We start from the raw sequence: 7,951 nt of genomic DNA on the forward strand, positions 1-7,951 counted from the left end.
CTTACTTGAAAATAACACCTGTGTTTTTGCTGGTTTAACTAACATGCAAGTATATCTGGTTTTACATGACATATTTAAAGACTGCTCTTCCTGTCTTTTGATTAATCTTTTGTTCAGTCTTCAGGTAAGAAAGCCTATACAATTTTAAATAAGTTTGGTAATGATAGACATTTTGGCTTGTACTAAAATACTAAATATTCTGTTGGAGATTTATCAAGTACTTGGTTTTGTTTTTTGTCGTGTCCTTTTACTTGCCCAATTTAAACAAAAAGTGAATTTCATTTTGGTATTAAGTAATGATGTGCAGTAGGAAATTAATTTTTAAAGTGATAATTTTATGACTATAAATTGAATATACACCTATCATGTATCATGACCAATTTTCACATTTCTGTTGAATCTGCATTAATGTATGATTAACTTGGGCAGTGAGAATTTAAGATTGTGCAGAGTCAATAGTCTTTGTTTCTGGAATTGAATACTTTATTTGCCGGTATGACTGTGATGAGACAGGTAGGTGGTAAATCATAATCCAGGCTGAGAGGGTGGCCTCGAGCTAATGGATTTGAATGCTTGCTTTCTCACTTGCCTGCCTCATGGCTTGGGTGAACTACTTAATCTCTCTGTGGTTAGTGTTTCCCTGTAAAGAGCATTCAGTAAATAAGTTAATACATGTATTGTGCTTACTTACCTACCACTGGGTGTGTAGTGACTGCTCAGTAAATGTTAAATGTTCCTTGAAGTGAAGTTCCAGCCCTGATGGCAAACCATCTCCCTCGGTCAAACTACTCCAGACACAAATTTTTATTGTTTGGATAGTTTCCCCGGAAAGGAAAGGTACCCTCTTTCCCTGAAAATAAGACCTAGCTGGACAATCAGCTCTCATGAATCTTTTGGAACAAAAACTAATACAAAACCTGGTATTACATGATACTATATTTATTATATATATGTTATGTTTATTATACCCGGTCTTAGAGTAAAATAAGACTGGGACTTGTATTAATTTTTGCTCCAAAAGACACATTACAGCTGATTGTCCAGATAGGTCTTATTTTCGGGGAAACACGGTAGTAGCTTTAAATGCGTTGTGATCTTTGATGTGAAAGTGGAGGGCTGCCTGTATTTACTTTCTTCCTCTGCTAAAGTGTGTTACTTCCTCAGCAGGACAAGTGGGAGTGCTAAGCCTTCTTTAGGTGACTCCTGGAAAGGAGATACCCAGAATTTGGCAAAAGTTTGATGAGTACTGCCAAAGAAGGTTAATTTTTAAGGGCAGTCAACTTGGATAAAGCCCAAGCTACAGTAAGAAAATTTCAGTGTTTCTACTTGAACATTATTCCAGAGAGAGTCAAGGTAGTAAAAAATGCCTTAACATTTTTTGACATCTGAGTACTTAAATGCCAGAATCTGACAGGTATTTTATGTGCATTAAGACTTTCATTATCACCCTATGAGATAGGCACGGGTGTTATCCCTATTTACAGAGTAGGAAATGGGCTTAAAAGGGTTAAGTAACTACCAAAGTGTTGGTAAGTGTTGGAGCTGCCCTCTAGGGTGCTGTCATAAAAGCTTCCTGGACAATACCTCAAAGCTGCCAGCTGCACCACATCTGATTCCAAGGGGCCAGGCTTGGTGCTGTGTCCTGCCCGCCTTCATCCTGTTGAGTGACAAGAAGAAATGTTACCTGAGCTGCTGAGGATCACCTAGCAGTCTGGTTGCTGTGCCACATACGTATGAGTTGGAAACAGTCACATGAAATGGTAATGCAATGATGGAAAAAATGTAAGTTATAAAGATTTTAAGTAGTTCAAGATGCTAGCTGGCTAAGGTAAGAGGGTTTAGAAATGGTTAATTTGGTCCTTGAAGGAAATGCTATCAGTTTGTGGACAAGCAGAATGAGAACATTTCTCAAAGGTCTGGCATTGGATGAGGTACCAGTTGCCATCGTTTCACAAGGTTTAGTGGATACTATTTACTGTTGGGAAGATTTTAATGAGAACAAAAATGTAAAAGTGCTTGTCAGGGCTCACTAGGTGTTCTTTTGGCCTCAGCTGTATTTGATCCAACTTACCGATTAGTTTCTGGGACACTTGCAAACAATTCAAAGCTATTCTTTCTGACAATTTTCTCTTAGATGTTCCTTATTTCTCAATAGCAGTTTGTCCCCTGTACTGCTCTTCTCTATGACATTTTCTTGGGAGTTCATTTATTCCTGTGGCTGTAATGAACACTTTTTGCAACCCTGAGTAATGTCATTTGATCTGGACCCATCATGGGAGAGTTGAGCGGTACCCCTATGTAAAGAGCTTGCTGTGAACTCCAGTTGTACAAGTCCACTTTGGTGGTCACTGCTTCCTTCAGACCAGCAAGAGAGTTTGCTGCTTGGGAGGCTGGTGAATTCTGCCTTCTGCTAAAATCTGGCCCGAACTCCTACAACCTGTTTGTGAAACTTAACCCACAAGGGTTGCAAGGCCCCCTTTAGGAGAAACTGGCTCAGCAGCACACTAACAGTGGTTCCTCATTGCACTTGGAGATTATGGATTATGGTGTGCTATTTCACCAGCCAAGGTAGCACATGAGCCTAAATCCAGGTGTAATTTTTTTAAATGATGTCCTCTTTCACCTATTATTCTTAGTTCCCATCTGGCCCATACGTACCTTTGAGTAGATAATTGAGCAACTGTATTGAGGACTTCCCCAGGTGACAGGTGTGGTTTGGCCACACAGCAAAAGCAAGCAATTATCTTCTCAGTTTTTGCTCTTGAATTGGGTCTGGGTAGAGCGTTCAAGTAGGAAACAAGTGAATACATTCCTTGCATCCAGAAGAATACATTCATGTTCAGATGTATTACCGTGTTTCCCCAAAAATAAGACCTAGCCGGACAATCAGCTCTAATGCGTCTTTTGGAGCAAAAAATATAAGACCCATTTTGATACTTATAGTTAAATAAGACTGGTCTTATATTAATTTTTGCTCCAAAAGACGCATGGGAGCTCATTGTCCGACTAGGTCTTATTTTCGGGGAAGCACGGTAGGCACTGGGCCAAAAGGATATTAGTATTCACATTTACTGCCTGAAATGTGCAGGGTGCTGTGCATAAAGCCATATAACAAGATTGTCTTGCAAACTTTATATGGTCTAGGAGAGGAGACAGAGGAAACTGGGGATTACAACACATGGTAAGGAGAAAGATAAAGATGCCAAGGAGCCCCAAATGCAGGAGGTAGATACTAGTTCCTCCAGGAAGCAGCCTTCCTAAGTGGAGTGCTGCATGATAGCTTGGTTAACAGAAGATAGTTACACTGCTCAGTGACATTTTGAATAGAGAAAAAACACTGAAAGAGGTGGAGGTAATGAGTTAGGTGTAGATGTGTTAAATTCGATGTGCTATCGGAAATTGTAATGGAGGACGCCTGTCTGCTCAGGAGACAACGAGGTTAGATTTCAGAGCTGTCAGCACATAGGTGGTAACTAAAGCCATGGGAGTGATTGGTATTACCCAGGGTGCCAGTGCAAAGTAAAAACCTTGGGGGAATATATTAAGGAACAAAGTAAGCCCACAAAGGAGACAGAAATGGCCAGAGATGTAAGTGGGCCATAGGATAGAATAGAGCACGAAGCCAAGGGGCAAGTTCCTTAAATTCCTTAGGTTCCCATGTTTCAGGACAGGAAACATATTCCAAACAGAAGGGTCTTAGAGTGTTGCTGAGCTTTGGGGGAGGATGGCTGATTCCATCACTATTCCAGACCCTCAGGATTTCTGCCAAAGGAAACACTTATCCAAGATTGCCCCTCTCCTTCACCCTGCTTGAGGCTTATACTCTAGTTATCTTCTCTGGTTTATTTGACCCATCCACACATCTCCTCAAAGTTGATGTAGGTTCCCAAGACATAATGAATTTTCAATCTACTTGAAAGTTTGTCAGGATTCCCTAGGTTTGTCAACAGTTTTTCCCCCCACAATCTTGTGACAAAGTTCTCTTGCTCCAGTGTTCTCAACAAGCTGCACTGCCAGCCTAGAAACCCTTTCCTTGCTAGCATATTAGGCTGTCTCTCTCCTTGACTTAACAAACATCTGAAAATCTTGACTTCCTATCAAGTCAGCCTGGGGAAATCGGGATGCTTTCAGCTGCATATAACAGAACAGCTTGCCTAACTCAAGCTGGATTAAACACTAAGGAAAATTTGTCTTGTAGTTGGGAAGATCAGAGGCTGAGGGGACTCTAGGATTGGCCTCAAAATACCCTCAAAAGCTGTGTTCTTTTCATCTCCGCTCTGCTGTCCTCAGTGTGTTGGCCTGGCAGTCACACTGGCTCTTTTCACGCAGTTCCATGCCTCACACCCAGACACCACAACGTCCAAAGGGAAAAGGATCTACTTTGTATCTCTTAGAAGTGAAAATACATGTCCCAGAGCCATCCTCCACAACCTTCACATTTTGGTGCCAGATATTGGGTCACATGTTCATTGGCGAAGCTAAGACTATTTGGAATAAAATGGATGTTGGGAATCAATCACTATAACTGGATTCATGGAAAGAGGTGAAATGTATCAAGTCTCTGTAATAGCCATGAAATTCCAGCTCTTTTAATTACCCCACCCAAATATTTACCCTGTACTCAAATACACCTTGCCAATATTGACAATTGATGGTTGTTCAATGTTAATTATTATTCAAATAGTTGTAAAGCTCTATATCTGTAGCTGATTTTAACCTCTCTATGGGAGACTTCATGCAGCCCTGGCGATTGTTAAAGCTTTTAGATGATAATCATGAAAATTCATAAACTATCTTTTTCCATCTCTTTACTTTCAGTCTGTGTGTGTCTTTCCATCTGAAGTGTGTCTCTAGTAGGTAGCATATGTAAGGGTCTTGTTTTCTTATCGATTTGGCTACCCTATCTTTCCATTTACATTGAAAGTAATTATTGATAGATATGTAGTTATTGCCATTTTATTATTCATATTTTTTATCTTTTTTTCTTTCTTCTTAAATAAGTCCTTCTAACATTTCCTGTAATATTGGTCTGATGTTGATGAACTCTTTTTCTTGTCTGGGAAGCTCTTTATGTCCTATTCTAAATGATAGCTTCGCTGGGTAGAGTAATCGTGGTTGTAGGTCCTTGCTTTTCATCAATTTGAATATTTCTTTCCAGTCCCTTCTGGCCTACAAAGTTTCTATTGAAAAATCAGCTGACAGTCTTATGGAAGCTCCCTTTTAGGTAACTAACTGCTTTTCTCTCACAGCTTTTAAGATTCTCTTTTTTGGGTGGCTGGTTAGCTCAGTTAGAGCGTGGGGCTAATAACACCAAGGTTGCTGGTTCAATCTCTACACAGGCCACCGTGAGTTGCACTCCTCAAAAAAAAAAAAAAAAAGATTCTCTTTTTGTCTTTTAACTTTTGGCATTTTCATTATGATATGTCTTGGTGTGGGCCTCTTTGGGTTCATCTTGTTTGAGAATCTCTGTGTTTCCTGGTCTTGTACAACTATTTCCTTCACCAGGTTAGGGAAGTTTCCCGTCATTATTTCTTCTAATGGGTTTTCAATTCCTTGCACTCTCTCTTCTCCTTTTGGTACCAAAATGGAAACAAACAAAAAGTGGGGGTAGCAATATTTATACCAGACAAAATAAACTTTAAACAAAGGCTATGACAAGAGACAAGGACCCAATAAATCCACTTCTGGGTATTTATCTGAAGAAACCCAAAACACTACTTTGAAGGAACATGTATGTACATCCATATGTTTATTGCACCATTGTTTACAATGGCCAAAATATGGAGGCAGCCTGGCTGTCCATCGATGGATGAATGGATAAAGAAGAGGAGATACATATATACAATAGAATATTACTCAGCTATAAAAAAGAATAAAATCTTGCAATGTGCAACTACATGGATGGTCCTAAAGGTTATTGTGCTGAGTGGAATAAGTCAGAGAAAGACAAACATCATATGATTTTACTTATATGTGGAATATAAAGAACAAAATAAACAGAAACAAATGCATAGATACAGAGAACATTTTGATGGCTGCCAAAATGACAGCTGGGATGGGTTTTGGGGGGTGGGTGAATAAAGGGAAGGAATTAAGAAGTAAAAATTGGTAGTTACAAAATAGTCATGGAGATGTAAAAAATATAGTGTAATATAGTCAATAATATTTCAATAACTGTATGGTGTCAGATGGGTACTAGATTTGCCAGGGTGATCACTTTATAAGTAGTATAAATATCTAATAACTATGTTATACACGTGAAACTAATATTGTATATCAACTGTAATTGAAAAATTATTTTAAAAAATTAAAAGAAAAAAATTTATTAACATTTAATAAGCATTAATTAAGTCCTACTGAGTGTCCAACACTGTTCTAGGTGCTACAGAGAAAAAGACAAAGCAAGACCTCTCTCTGGCAGACAAGACTAGACTGCAAGGTGTGTCCAGGGAAAACAGCCAGAGCTGAGGCGGGAAAAATGACTGGGGCCAGATGCTGAGGTTCCTACAGAGCTTTAAGATTTTGCACTTTGCCCAGTAGGAGATAGAAAGTTGTAAAGGGTTTTAAACAGAAGACTGACCCAACTTATTTATTACAGGCTTCTTTTGTACAGATTGTCCGAATTGTCAGCCAGAGGAACTCCTTTCCACTTGTGGGACATTAAGACACTCTGGCTTCACCTGAAACTGATTCCAGGATAAGAAAGCCAAGTGTTGCCAACTCCACAGAAGGGCACAGAGTCCTCCTGCAGGTAGGTCTATATACAGGAGAACCGAATTAACCCCTAACGAGAATGATTATGGGCGCCCACGTAAAACGTGAAGGAGCTTGTGAAGCCACGGAGAGCAAAATCACACATCTGAACCACCCGCAGGCCTGCAGTTGGTAGAATTCGCACATTCTTGCCACTGGGATCCCAGTCCTGGGCTGAACGCGGGACATTCTATCACTCCCACTTTTCATTGACTCGAAAAACACTAAGTTCAAAAAAACCAACACCCCCCAAAAAACCCAAAAACATCATGACAGAAAATACAGGGCCGGCCCGCATGGCTCAGGTGGTTGAGCGCCATACTCCCAATGCCGAGGTTTCCACTTGGATCCCACGTGGGCCAGTGAGCTGAGCCCTCTACAGCTAAGATTGTGAACAACAGCTCTCTGTGGGGCTGGCCTGCGGTGAGCAGCCGGAGCTTGGCCTGAGCTGCTGTGGGCTGTGGTGTGCTGCCATGGGTTGCCATGTGCTGCCGTGGGCTACCCTGTGCCGCCATGAGCGGCCAGCAGCCAGCATGAGTGGCCGGCGGCCAGCGTGAGCAGCCAGCAGCCAGCAAGAGCTGTGGTGTGAGTGTTGTCCCGACAACCAGTTGGATCCACAACCAGTGACCAACTGCCACAACCCAGGATAGCCCAAGGCTCATAATACCAGCATGGGCCAGGGAGCTGTGTACTACACAACTAGACTGAGAAACAACAGCTTGAACCGGAGTGGGGGGAGGGAGGTGGATGTCATGCGGGGTGTCCGGCGGGGTCTCTGCTCCCGCTCCCCACACAAGAACGCAGGACATGGTGAGGCCAAAAAGGAACACCCACGGAGCCATAGGTAGGGGAGTCACACCACTATACTCTCGCTGGCGGCTGGGTTGGAGACACAGGAACAAGGAGCAACACAATTCTCAACCCTCACTGTGCCGCTTGCAGGCTCAGCCACCATCTTCTTGCTCCCCCGTTTTTTGCTAGCCTAGCCCACGGCAGTTATATTAGTGCCCAATTGCTCACTGGTTACAGCTGACGGCCAACCAGCCACAGCTGCTGGCCATTTGATCACAGTCGATGGCCATTTACTACCTGAGCCAGCACCTTTCTATGTGAGGCCGAGAGCCTGGAAACTGCTTTTTGGGGCTCTGTCCCCACACTCCACCCCTACAGGCTCTCGCCTCACAATCTACGCGATAAG

This window comes from Rhinolophus ferrumequinum, chromosome 3, assembly GCF_004115265.2.
Source record: "Rhinolophus ferrumequinum isolate MPI-CBG mRhiFer1 chromosome 3, mRhiFer1_v1.p, whole genome shotgun sequence".
NCBI classification, from domain to species: domain Eukaryota; kingdom Metazoa; phylum Chordata; class Mammalia; order Chiroptera; family Rhinolophidae; genus Rhinolophus; species Rhinolophus ferrumequinum.